This window comes from Lagopus muta, chromosome 3, assembly GCF_023343835.1.
Source record: "Lagopus muta isolate bLagMut1 chromosome 3, bLagMut1 primary, whole genome shotgun sequence".
Classification (NCBI taxonomy): Eukaryota; Metazoa; Chordata; class Aves; order Galliformes; family Phasianidae; genus Lagopus; species Lagopus muta.
The window spans coordinates 85240154-85252810 of record NC_064435.1 but is presented as its reverse complement, the minus strand read 5'-3'; the positions used below and the strand labels follow the sequence as shown (position 1 = coordinate 85252810).

Genomic DNA, 12657 nt, shown 5'->3' with positions numbered 1-12657 from the left:
ACTGCTCTTGCAAAGTGTGGGCTAACAACAGGGTTGCTGAAATCCAAGACCAATTTGTTCCGATGACTTCAATTTTGGATTTGAGGTCTACAGCTAGGGCAAGTGGAATAGTGATGAATGTGTTAGCTCTTCACTTAGAGGTCACTTACGTACCAAACAGCCAACTTCTGCTGTAACACCTCAGATTCGCCTCGTCATTTCCAACTTCAGCAGAGTCAGCCTTGAGGAAAGCACTGGCCTCATCCTTTGCACTATCCTGGAGTCAGATTGCACAGTAACAAGGAATTCCTGGCACTGTGATACAGTAAACAGTTCTCCCATGTCCAGGATGTAACACCAGAACAGATGATAATAAATAAGCCACTTCAACAGGGCTGTGAAAAATGATCCGTGACATATCTGTGGAGAAGCAAATGTCATCTCGGAACAGGCTTGTCTGGATGCCTACAGGAGAGCTCGCAAACCGTCTGGCTCAAGTTTGCAGCCCACTATGAGCACAGTGCTGTGAGCAGATTGGTGCCTGACTAATTTCGCACAGCGGTTCTCTACCTACCGAGTGCTCTTTCAAGCTATTAGCGTCACAGAATATCAAACGGGCTGTCACAAAGCTGTTTACCAACCAACCCCCAAATCCAAGGCGGTATCCAGCAGTAGCCACTCAGTACTGATATATGCACACACAAACACTACCTCTCTAGCAGGCCAGCTCACTGCGTCTAATTCAGGACAGAGTTACAGCCGCCGTGTCTTTGGAAATTGGCACTTACGTGGGATTAGAAGTGCAGCTCCTTACATTAAAAGCCTCTCTTCATGTGGCACTGAAAGAGCTACTCACAAAAGCTAACCTCAGCCTAGTGAGATCACAGATTTTTCTATAGATGGTAGAGGAAGCAGCTCTGATGGCGAGCAAGGTGATCCAGAGGAGAGGCTTGACCTAACTATTCTGGTGGTCCTCCAGAGGCTCCACTCCCTTCACACATCACTCTCTGGGGAGCCTTTTGCAAATACCTCTCCTTTTATGCTGCAGAATCCTAAGACTTCACTGTGAATCTTGTAGTATTTGATGTTTGTCTTGAGGACCCTTTTTATGAAGTCATTTAATTTTATATCAATTTGCTAAAGAAAATACATATATTAGCTTTCCTGAATTGGAGAAAACTAGAAAGAGTAAAGCCCAGAGATTTATTAAATAATAATAATAAGGGAAGAGTGTCACAGAAATGCACCAAAATACAAATGAAAATAAGACATTTCAGGACCTGACTCACCAATGTGTGGCATTTGTAATACTCTGCCCTAATGCAACAGCTGAAGAAGACACTTGTAATTTGCAAAAGGAGTGCCTGCATTCACCCTGTGTCCAGTTTTTCCATGTATTTTAGAATTCCAATCCATTCATCTTTTTAGGCCAAAATCAAATTTTTGCAGTAAGTTGGAAAAGTTAATCCCTTTTCAATATCTACATACAATAATTGTAATAAATTTTCCCAAAATGTCATGAGCACTGCTTATAGCTGACAAAGTCATAGAATCACAGAATGGCCTGGGTTGAAAAGGAGCACAGTGCTCATCCAGTTCCAACCCCCTGCTGTGTGCAGGGTCACCAACCAGCAGACCAGGCTGCCCAGAGCCACATCCAGCCTGGCCTTGAATGCCTCCAGGGATGGGGCATCCACAGCCTCCTTGGGCAACCTGTTCCAGTGCCTCACCACTCTCTGAGTGAAAAACTCCCTCGTAATATCTAACCTAAAGCTCCCCTGTCTCAGGGAAACCATTCCCCCTTGTCCTGTCACTATCCACCCTTGTAAACAGCCATTCCCCCTCCTGTTTATATGCTCCCTTCAAATACTGGAAGGCCACAATGTGGTGGCCTCACAGTTGCTTGAATTAAAAAGGCCTTCTAACAAGTCTGTTAGGCCTCAAGAAATATCAGATCACAATGACAACTTCACATGTCATTTAACTGTCTTTAATATCATATCTGATAGCTTGCATGTTGTTCAGAGATAGAAGCAGTGTCAAGTACATGCTGCCATTGCTAGCTGGAGATTTTCCCAGAATGAAGTCAATATTCTAGGTCAGCTCCTCTTTGCTTTTTGGTGGAGTTCCTCTTGTAATTTAGTTATGATCATTTGATGAAAATAGGGAAGTTGTTCCGTAATTTAGAATAAATCACTTCTCTAAAGGAATCAAGGACACAATCTGAAATTTACTTTAAGCTGAACATATTTGAGATGATGCAATTTGATTTTGTTAGGCCTTCTCAAACCGCCTAAGACTAGACTTGTAAAAAAATCAAGGCACATAAGTTAACCCTTAAATTCTCTGACATGAATGAAGGGATTAAATTTGTTTAGTTCTGAAGAACCTTCTCCCATACTAAACACTGGCACTCAACCATTAAGAGTAATTTGCACAACTGCAGGACTCCAGCTCAGGAGGAGAAATCAACACTCCAGGGAATTACTGTTGCCATGTCTACACACCAGGCTGGAGGTATGTAAGCCACAGACTCTCCCAGGTGTAACCATCTTTTTGTCTGATAGAGCTCTAAGTTCCAACTTTAAGGACTTGCTAGTTTTCTGTATTGTTGGAAGGGAACAAAAGAATATAATCAGTGCATGCAGGAGTTTGCAACCTGTTTTCCTGACTCTCTGAGCAGTGTATCTTAACTGTAGTATAGCAAAGAGCCCTGAGATGTGGACCTAAGCATGGAGAGGAGAAGACACTATTGTCAGCAGCTCTCTTTGGCACTGCATTCTTCGTGCATCACCTTCCTGGTGTTTTGAGAAGGTAAAAAAGAAAAAAAAAAAAGAAAAAAAGAGAGAGAGAGAAAGAGAGAGATCTCCATTTTATTTAACAATCACCTGTGGATCACAGGAGACTGCTACCATTATCATACTAGTAGATACCTCTATTAGGAAACTACTCAATGTACGTTCACGTTTTCTCAAATTAAACTGTCGAACTTTTTCTCTTAGCCTCAACCTCTGATCCAAACTAATCATGACCTTTCAATTTTTTGGCCCTAAAATCTGAGCAGAGAATTGAAGTAACCATCCATCAGCTATTCAAGATGAATACAGGGACATTTTGTTTTCTTCTCCTTTCTCTAGATTTATCATGGTGAGAAGCATTCTTTATTTACCCTTGAGAGGAACACAAAGAGTCTCCCTAAGGGAAGGAAGAACTTCCTAATGTGAAAATAAACTAGAAAATACAGTCTGGGCCCATTTATAAAAAGAGATGCAGCATGGAAGAAACAGTAAGAGAATGCTTTTTCTTTGGTAAGTATCCTTGGTATCTATCCTTTGATCTCACTGTACTACCCCAACTCCTCTGTAATCTGCTTGTGGCATTTAACAGCTTCCTTAAGCACAGGTGCATGCATGCATTTATACCCACTCAGCAGCAAGATATTCCTGACTAACATGTAATTAGTTTATTCATAACCATAATCTAAATTGTTGTTCTCCAAACCACTGGATAATATACAAATCTGATAAAAACATACACACACAGATCAGAAATTACTGCTAAATACTTGGTCTACTTAACTGAGGCGACCTCCAGAGCAGTGTAAGATAGCCTGTACTTAAGCTAAAGATGCCAGAAAGGTTGAAGTATACATATACCATGTCAGACAGTCCTACTACTACAGTAACTATGGTAATTCCGTGTATGTAAAGCATATAGAACTACTCAGTTGATATCTGAGAGGTATCTACTCCAAGGTAAATTAAAAAACTCAATTCCATCAATTGCATGGACTGTGTTTTCACTGACTGCAATGGGAAAATGATTCTGTTATTCTATGAATTTATGCACAAGTATCTACACATACACTACATCTCCAAAAACCTCATGTAGGGGGGTTTAACCTGGGGCTAAACTGGCCAAATTCAATTCCGATTGACAATACATCACTTATTTGAGGAACCTTCCATGGAAGATGGCTTGTTGAGCCAAATGATTGTTAATGTCCAGATATGTAAAGTGAACAAAACCTCTGGACTCACCAGCAAATGATGTGCTGCAGGTGCTGGATGCACTGGTCCAAGAGGAGTAAACGGTCGAAGTTGCTCACTGGTGGACTGGACTGGTAAACAGGCACCCATGTGAGTGACTACTTAAAGCAGAGTTCTTCAGCATCTCCTCAGTTGGTGTGTCAGGTAATATTCTGGTCAGAAAAAGAGTCACTAGTTAGTTACAGATCGCTTCAGGTGCACGTGTTTGTGGGAACAAACCTGAACAAACAAACTTGGTGCTCAGGTGCAGTGAAAGAACTCACTGAATTTCTAGAGGCAGCCCCAAGGATACAACTTTTACCTTCACAGTGCACCTCAAAATGATACTGCATGAGACAGGGCTCAGCAGTAAAGCAGCATGACAGTGCATTTGGCTCTGGGATAAATGAACACAGCAGTTCTGCACCTTGCTCACTGCTGCAGCTAGACCTCCTGCAGTGGTCCCAAGAGGAGGCTGAGGCTCCTGAGCTGTGCTTTCTACAGCTGCCATCCCTCCAAAGCACCGGCACTGATACCTAAGCAATCCAGGGATAACTAAATCTAGAAGCCTATAGATAAAGAGCAAAAGATGGATATGGGTTTGAATTAACTGGTTCCTCCTATTCATTTCCCTGCCAATCCCCTTCTTGCAAGAGAAAAAGTTGTCAGTCTATGGTAATTACAACACACACATCCCTATTACCATAAGGAAAGAAAAAAAAAAAAAGAAAGCAGCAAGGTGAATGCCCTTCATGTGCCCTTCTTAGCTCTTCTTTCTACATATTTTCCCACTGCTCCTCCAATCATAATGGGCCAGAGTCAATCTGTTTCCTCTCCTGATGACACTGTGGCAGACCTCCACAGGCACTGCCTGCAGGAGCGTTCTCTCTGACAGCGGAGAGCCAGCCCGCAACAGTTCTATTCATAGAGCAAAAGAGAGAAATCTGCTCATGATTGGAGGCTCCTAGGTGAGCAACTGCAATAACTGATCCAAATGTTTCCCTTGTATTACACGATCAGTGAGAATGTGTTTTCATTTGCATTTTTGCCCTTTGGTTTTCTGCATCTGGTAAATACCGGCAAAGTAAATGTGAAGGTGTCAGCTATCTCTTTGTGAAAGTGATTGACAGTCCCTAAGTGCTCTGGGCTTTTTATAACCAATGTGAGTGACAGCTTTTAAGTGGAAGCAGTTCGTGCAAGTTTCAACCATTGGTTGTCTGCACGAATAACGTGGAATATTGGCTTTTCTTGTATCTATCTAATGGTATTTCCTTCTGCGTTGGCAGCAGCTCTAAACTTTGAGTTGTTACAGGGGAAAAAATGTCTGTGTTCTCTGCACTGCACTTTTCTAAAGCCCTCAGTCCAACAAAAGGAAAAGTAAACTCATGCCTGTGACATAAGTTTCTATAGTTCAAAGCAGCACAGCAGCAAAGAAGTGGTTTCTCTTCATGTCAGGCCTGGCTAAAGGACAATGTTGCCCAGTACAGTAACATTTCCAAGTAACCATTTTCAAACAGTCTCCACCAAATGTTTTCAAGAAATCCAAGAGTAATTGTTATCCCACCTATGTTTCCCATCAAAGCAGTTATCAACCATGCTACTGAGCCCAGTATCTCTCTCATCCTGTCCTTCTATCAACTGTGCATGTGTATTATACATAAAATTCCAGATAAACATCAGATATGCACATGCTACTTCCAATTAATGAAACCAAATTAGCATCATCATTCAGAGTTTTGCATTTCAAATCCACACTCAGGTGAAAGACAAAAAAGCATACTTAGTGCACAAACAATTGTTAATCTAAATGCACCTACTTTAAATTGCAACAGACAAGTAATATAAGCATTGTTAGTAAGCCTGTTTCAACAGTGTATGCTATAGGACTCAAAATGAGCATTTCTGTCCCCAGTGCTTTTCTCCCCCAGCTAACACAGCCCTGTGGCTAAGGTGAATGTTATGGGATACGCAGCATGGTAAAAAGAGAGCCTTGCTCTTTGGTTTGTTCCCCAGGAATTTCTTGCTGAGCTGAACATCAGCCTAGAAATAACCTCAGGTGCTCAGGGAGGCAAAGCTGTAAAGTCATTAAAAATGGCTGCTGGAACACCATTTAGATTTTATATTGCCATCATGGAGTCATTATCAGGATACAGAACAAACCTTTCTGAATCCATAAATAACACATTGCTGTTAGCAGAGGACATTTATTTGGTCCCCTATGAAAAAGAAACCAGTTGAACGTTAAATAATTACCCACCTCACTTGCTTTGTTTTTATATTTACCTTTTCTTGTTCAGTTACATGACTTCAACAATTTATGCTTTAAAAACATATATATATATATATATAAAATGTAAATGGTGATCATTCATTAACTGTGCAACATAATCTACCTCAGAGAGTAATACAACTTCTGCTTCTTTTCAGCTTCTCATTTTTCTCAACTTTAATGCAGACGCGTAAGATTTTCCCCTCACCAGAGGGACAGGCAATAATCAGGTTAGGTGGATATCTTTATGAATGATGCTGACCTTAAAGTTCACTTCATTTTTCTCGTCTATCCTTCCCAGTTCTTCTGAAGTTCTTTCTTCTGATTCCTTTTCTATAGCTGAATATCCCTAAAAACAGAAGTTGGACACAGATAAATCATTTCACCTCAAAATTTATCCATGTGAAAAATAAACAAATCACTTGCCAGCAGATGTTAGAAAATTACTTTAATCGTTAGTACCAAGTGAGTTCATTCATCTTCCTTCTAAAGAAGAGAAGAGAAGAGAAGAGAAGAGAAGAGAAGAGAAGAGAAGAGAAGAGAAGAGAAGAGAAGAGAAGAGAAGAGAAGAGAAATCTTAAAATAGTCCCCTGAAAAAAGATAAGAAAAGAAGAGAAGAGAAGAGAAATCTTAAAATAGTCCCCTGAAAAAAGATAAGAAAAGAGCCTGGATACCACTTTTGTGACTTTAAAGGAAAATAAATGAATTCACTTAACCCTGCTGAGAGAAATACTTCAGCAGGTTTTAGAGAGGAGTCCTTTATTTACATTGCACTTGGGTACCATTAACAGTTAAAATATTTTTTGTATTTTCTTTGAGTAATTGATATGAACACATGCAGTATCACTGATTAAGTGCAATCTACCTCCTGGAAAAAAGTTTTCTTCCTATGTGTGTATTTTAAGACTAAAAATTATGCTCCAAATAGAGCTAGGGAAAGTTCCACAGAGCTACCAGATGCTTTCCTGAGTTTTCAAAACTTTATTCTCCCCTCAGATGAGCAACAGTAAAAAGTGAAAGAAACTGTTTAAAAAAAAAAAAAAAAAATCCCATGAAAATTAAGGCACCTGTACTAAGCAACATGAATTTAGGATACCTTCAGTTTTAAATTCCTTCCTTCTCGAATGATTCACCTCAGCACTAACATTCACCACCTGCATTTTTAGAGGCTAGAAACCATCACGAGGTTTGCACAGTATGTATTTCCTACCGTAACATATTCATATACTTTACTTGCTGTATTGGAAAAGATCTAGCTAAAGATGTTTTATTTCAGAACGTTTCACTTGGCATCTGCTGGACACATTGGATACTACCAAGGTTAGCTATGCAGGAGTTTTCTCTGACTCTAAAATCTGTTCCAAGAGAATAACAGTAAAATGAGGATTACACCATTTGTGAAGGGCATACAGTGATTACAATGCAAACAGCAAATAAGATGCTGTTCTGAGTCTGCTTCACTATCCATCTACACAACTCTCAAAGAGGCCCTGAGAAATTCATCATGTGAAAACAGGAAGATAGGGATAGTTCTAGATTTTCACAACTTTAACTTACCACAGCAGAACTGCAATTACAGAAAAGCTAATGGCTCACTAGCAAAATATGAACCATGAAATGGGAGAGAATGATGCTTTGCAAGTTCAGCAATGCGGTTTCTAAAGTTGAGACTCTTGTCCAGTCCACCAGCATACAATGAAGCAGCACAACAAGCTCTGAAGTCCTTGTTAAGACAAGAGTATGCAAAGAAATATGGTGCACGTGAAAGTGAAGTCAAGAGATCGATGCCGGGGTTGCTCTGTGGCCATGTATTACTTACTGCACAAGGTGGTTCCCTACATTCTACAAGATGTGACTTCAGAGGAACATAGGTTTGTATAACAAGCATACATCATATTGCCTTAATTTCAAACAAAGCACATCCCATTTTAGTTTTTACATTTTTGTTTGTTTTGAGGTTCTTCTGGTGGTTGTTTTTTGATAACTAAATCCCCTTCATTCTGCAGACTTTATGTGGTGCAATAAAGCAGGCAGATCAGATTGGTTCCCATACATGCTGGTGACAAAGCTGCTTTCATGTCTTACTGTGTTGGTGTTCGTTTTTTTTTTTTGCATAAAGATCTGTGGACTGTGTTGTTCATAGATGGTGATGTTTCTGCACATCAGCAGGGTTACATGAAGGCTCTGTGACCCCCCTGACTCAGCTCGGAATGTGTTGGTAGGACTGGAAAGAGTTGGGCCCTTCTGAATTGCTCAGGAATGATGGAAGTACAGGAAGAATTGGCAGTGCCTCAGAGACACAGTGCTCGCAGAGAGCGTTTGGGCTAACCTTTCTTTGGTGAAGGCCTGGTGACGTGGATACGGTGTAGCAGTAATTTTATGTTGACATGGGATGACTCAGAAAGCTCAGTAATGGACACTGGTAACCTACAGTGTAAAGAGGAAAGATGATTCCTTTGCAGCCAGCTACGCTATGTAAAAGAAAGAGAGAATATGTAATTTAAGAAGGTATTTGAAAACTCGGATTTCAAACTACTGATTTTGAAAACGTTCCTGCTTCCCTATTCTCTACTGCTTTACATATCCCATATCTGTCATCTCTGTGAAAAAGGAAATAAGCATAAAAAATTCCTATCCTTTGGGAAACACTGAGTTAGCATAATGTAATATTCTCTAGTTAGCCATCAACAGCTATAACAACTCCTTAGATCTAACAGTTTCCTGATGTACTTCTTGAGAGAATATTTTGTGAGATGACATATGCTAATGATGGTTCTAGAGGCCCTGAGCATACATATTGAGGTCTTAAATGGTAGATAACTTAAGCTGTTGCATTTTGACACATCCAAGAATTATATACTGTTAAATGCCAGAAACTGAATACAGGAATTAATATAGGTCCAAGCTGTCCCTGTAGACTTACATTTTCCTTACAACGCATCTCTCCATTGAAGACAGCATTGTTGGTTTTTGGTTTATTTTAAGGAAAATTCCTGGGGAGCTCTCAGTCCTCAGCTGGTGTGAATAAATAAGACTAGTTCCACACTTCTGAGCTACAGTTCAAGGAGGCCTTCAGGAGACACAGAAGTCCCACTGCATCTGGCAATACAACTTGCATCCTCAAATTTGCCTACAAAGCTGTAAATGCTAGGAGCAAACCTTTATCAATGTATCTGTCCTGTTGTTAGTCATCCACAGTGGTTTACCTAAGGATATGGAAAATGCCTCATTTGTCAGTAGGGATCTGTGTTGCCAAAAGCTAGCTTCCATTTCCCAGGTACCCAAAGCTGCTCTAGTAGAAGACATCAGAATCTTCTGACAAAGTAAATGATAGGTGCAAAGAAGGAAGCCTATTTAAGCAGAGTATCAAAGCAGGACAAGAACAGAAACAGTAGAGTTGGACAGAGTTAACAGATCATATCTAAGATTGCAAGAAAAGAATCACATGCTGTTCTGGATTAGCAGAAAGACCGCAGTCTCACCATTTAAAAGGACAAGGAAAATTTGGTTCGGAACAAATGTAAGTGAATTAGGTAACAGAAAACATCTCCTCGGCCATTGGTACAGAAAGAAAGAAATACTACGTGAAAAGACCATTTTCGGATAGACAAACTCTAAACTAATGTTTAGAAGCTAAGAAAAGGAAGCATTTTGGTCTCAGTTTAACTCTGTCCCTGTGGGTAGCCCCGTTTGTTTGGTTTGCAGTGAACCTTCCAACATCCCCTTTGCACAAATCATCCGGCCTCCAAACTCTCGGGCACTGTCCTCCCTTAACCACAACTTGCTAGCTCCTTCACACAGCACTGGCCTATTATATTTCAGCTTGCTTGTCATAGAGCCTAACAAGCTATTTCAATAGCTTCCTCACACTTGTGAGTTAGCGAGCTTCTAATGCTTCTTCACCCTTACTTAAAAGAGACTGCTATTGGAAAACCTAATACATTCAATATGACAGGGCAGGGTTTACAAATCTAGTTGTCTGGTTTCTATTGACATTTAAAAACAATGTTAGTGACAAAAATGTAATTATTCCTAAATGATGGAAACAAGGAGCCAGGCGTACTGAATGAACTTGTTTTGAACCTCTATTCATTTCACTTCAGATTTTGGCAGAGGTTTTTGCTGGTTTCTATTTTATCCTAACCAGTTTATCCATGTTCCAGACTTTATGTTCTGCGGCTGTCAAGCTTTTCTGCGGAATTCACCCATTGCCACAGAACTGTACTGGAGAAATCCGGCATGCATCTGAAAAATAAGACAATTGTCTTGTTCTCACATGTACAGATCAAATTGAGAACATGCACTGAGCATATGCTGACAGAGTGCTCTCTCCATCACTTTTCAGGCTGCCTTAAATTGCAGTTTTGAAAGGTGTGAACTACCTCATTTATCTCAGTTGGGGATGGAAGGATTCCCCTGTTCCAATCTGTAGAATCTGCTGATTTGTACTGTGCCATAGAAATTCAGCATTTTTGCCACTAAATTCCCAGCCTTACTGCAAGCTAGTGCTTTGCTTCCTTCCTCCAAGTTTTGCTGGAACTCATTTTAAATGTTTGGCAATCTGCTCAGGGCAACACTGAGCAGTAGGGCCGGACTGGGCCATTTCTAGTGGTCCCTTCCAGTCTCTGCCATTGTGTGACAGAATTTCTCCATGGAAGGAGATGATTGCTGTATCATAGCATTTGCTCTTCCTGCACTGTTCCATGGACACCTCCAACAAACACGTAGGGACTTAATTAATGCATACAGGTCAAGTCCTCAGGTGTCAGCTTACCAGTTAATACACTGCCGTATGCAGGTGGGAAATGATACAACAGCAAGGCCCTACGAAACCATTAAAAACACTCTCCTATCTATATGAAATGCTGCTAACATCTGTGTGGCTAGGAGTCAGTTGAGTAGAGCTGCCATGATGAAAATCTGCCATCCCTACAGCCTCAAAGCTGTGTTTTGATGCAGGATGACTCAACGCAGAAAGCTCAGTTGATCCTTGCAGATGCTGAACCAGTGATGTGTTGGCAAAGACTCTTGCCACAGAGAAGGTCCACAAACAGCTATCTTGACTGGATTAATTTTTTGTTCTTCATACTTCACAATAAGACAAGAATTCTGAGACTTGCATAACCACAACATAAGATACTTCTGCCCACTTTCAGCTCCACACCACCCACTCACAACATATTTCTTCTACCATGTTTATGTTTTGCCTCAAACTCAGGTGGGATTTGTGTTGGACAGATTCGTGTTGGACAGATTACTTGGACAGACAACTAAAACTTCTAAGCTTAACATCAGCTATTCAGCTGGGATCCTCTTACAATGAACCAATGAAACAGAGATCCCATAAGAACAAGACTTCATTTTCTAAGACAAGTATTTGAGACAGGTGGAATACAAAGAATTCTAGATAGACTTGCTGTTCTCCACAGCACAGAAAGAAACTTAGATATGGAACTTTTAGGTATCAAAATTTGTTTAAGAGGCATTCTGGTAAGATTACAGTTTTTTTGGAACAGAACTTCCTATGGTGGGGACTCACCTTGTCTGTGTCTTCCCTTGCTGTCGTGGTACAAATATGCATGGTATTATAAATGCAGTTATTTGTCACAATGAACGCTTTTAAGTTACTACACAACACTTCTCTTCTAGAGTGAAACAATGCAAACTGAAAATCATTTTTGCAATTAAATGTTTTAGTCTACCTAAGAACAGCTCAAACAAGTGTTCTAGTGTCTCCTTTTGGTTGTAGTTGGCAAAATGAAAGCAAAGGCCAGCACATTTTCCATCGTAAGAATAAGCAGAGACAGATCACAGAGTACTTCAGCAGTCAACACCACCAAGCTTTAATGTGGACTAAAGGAAATTCAAGATAAGCTTCATCAATAGCTGGAAGTGAACTTAAAAACAAACGGTTCAAAGCCATTAAGAAATGAAAGCTACCTGTGAAGTACTGTGACACTAGAAGCTCCCAAGCTGAATGAAACATGAAACGTGCTGAAAGAGTACAACACAGGTAGGAATCAAAAAGCTTCTCACCTAATTTTGTGTCTTTCACACTGGAATGACTCCAGTGTATCTTTTATACTCTTCATGCCTTTGTTTCCACATCTGTAATTCAGGTTATGTGTAGCCCGCAACAATTATCCCATAAGGACACAGGAAAGCTGAAATGCTTTTTGAGATCCAAGGAAAGGTTTGAGAATTACAACTATAAAAAGCATGTGCAATTATCACTCACACCGCCAAACAGTATCACAACTACAGGAAGGATGGCCCCCAGACACAAGCCCTCAGAGCTGGACCTGAAGCAACGTGCTCAAGCTTCGTGAAGCCTGGAATCTCTCTCAGCTTCCAGCAGCGTGCACAGACACCCTGCAGTAC

General features: G+C 40.5%; 1 long non-coding RNA gene across 4 annotated transcripts in view; it reads right to left on the bottom strand.

Moving 5' to 3' along the window:
* Nucleotides 1–12657, bottom strand: part of LOC125691312 (uncharacterized) — a 122503-nt gene that overhangs the window by 73063 nt on the left and 36783 nt on the right. For all 4 annotated transcript variants that reach the window (XR_007376073.1, XR_007376072.1, XR_007376075.1 and 1 more), the window contains 2 exons: nucleotides 6539–6625; nucleotides 4020–4180 (listed from right to left, as the gene is read on the bottom strand). This is a non-coding gene — a long non-coding RNA (uncharacterized LOC125691312). The remainder of the gene's footprint in view (nucleotides 1–4019; nucleotides 4181–6538; nucleotides 6626–12657) is intronic.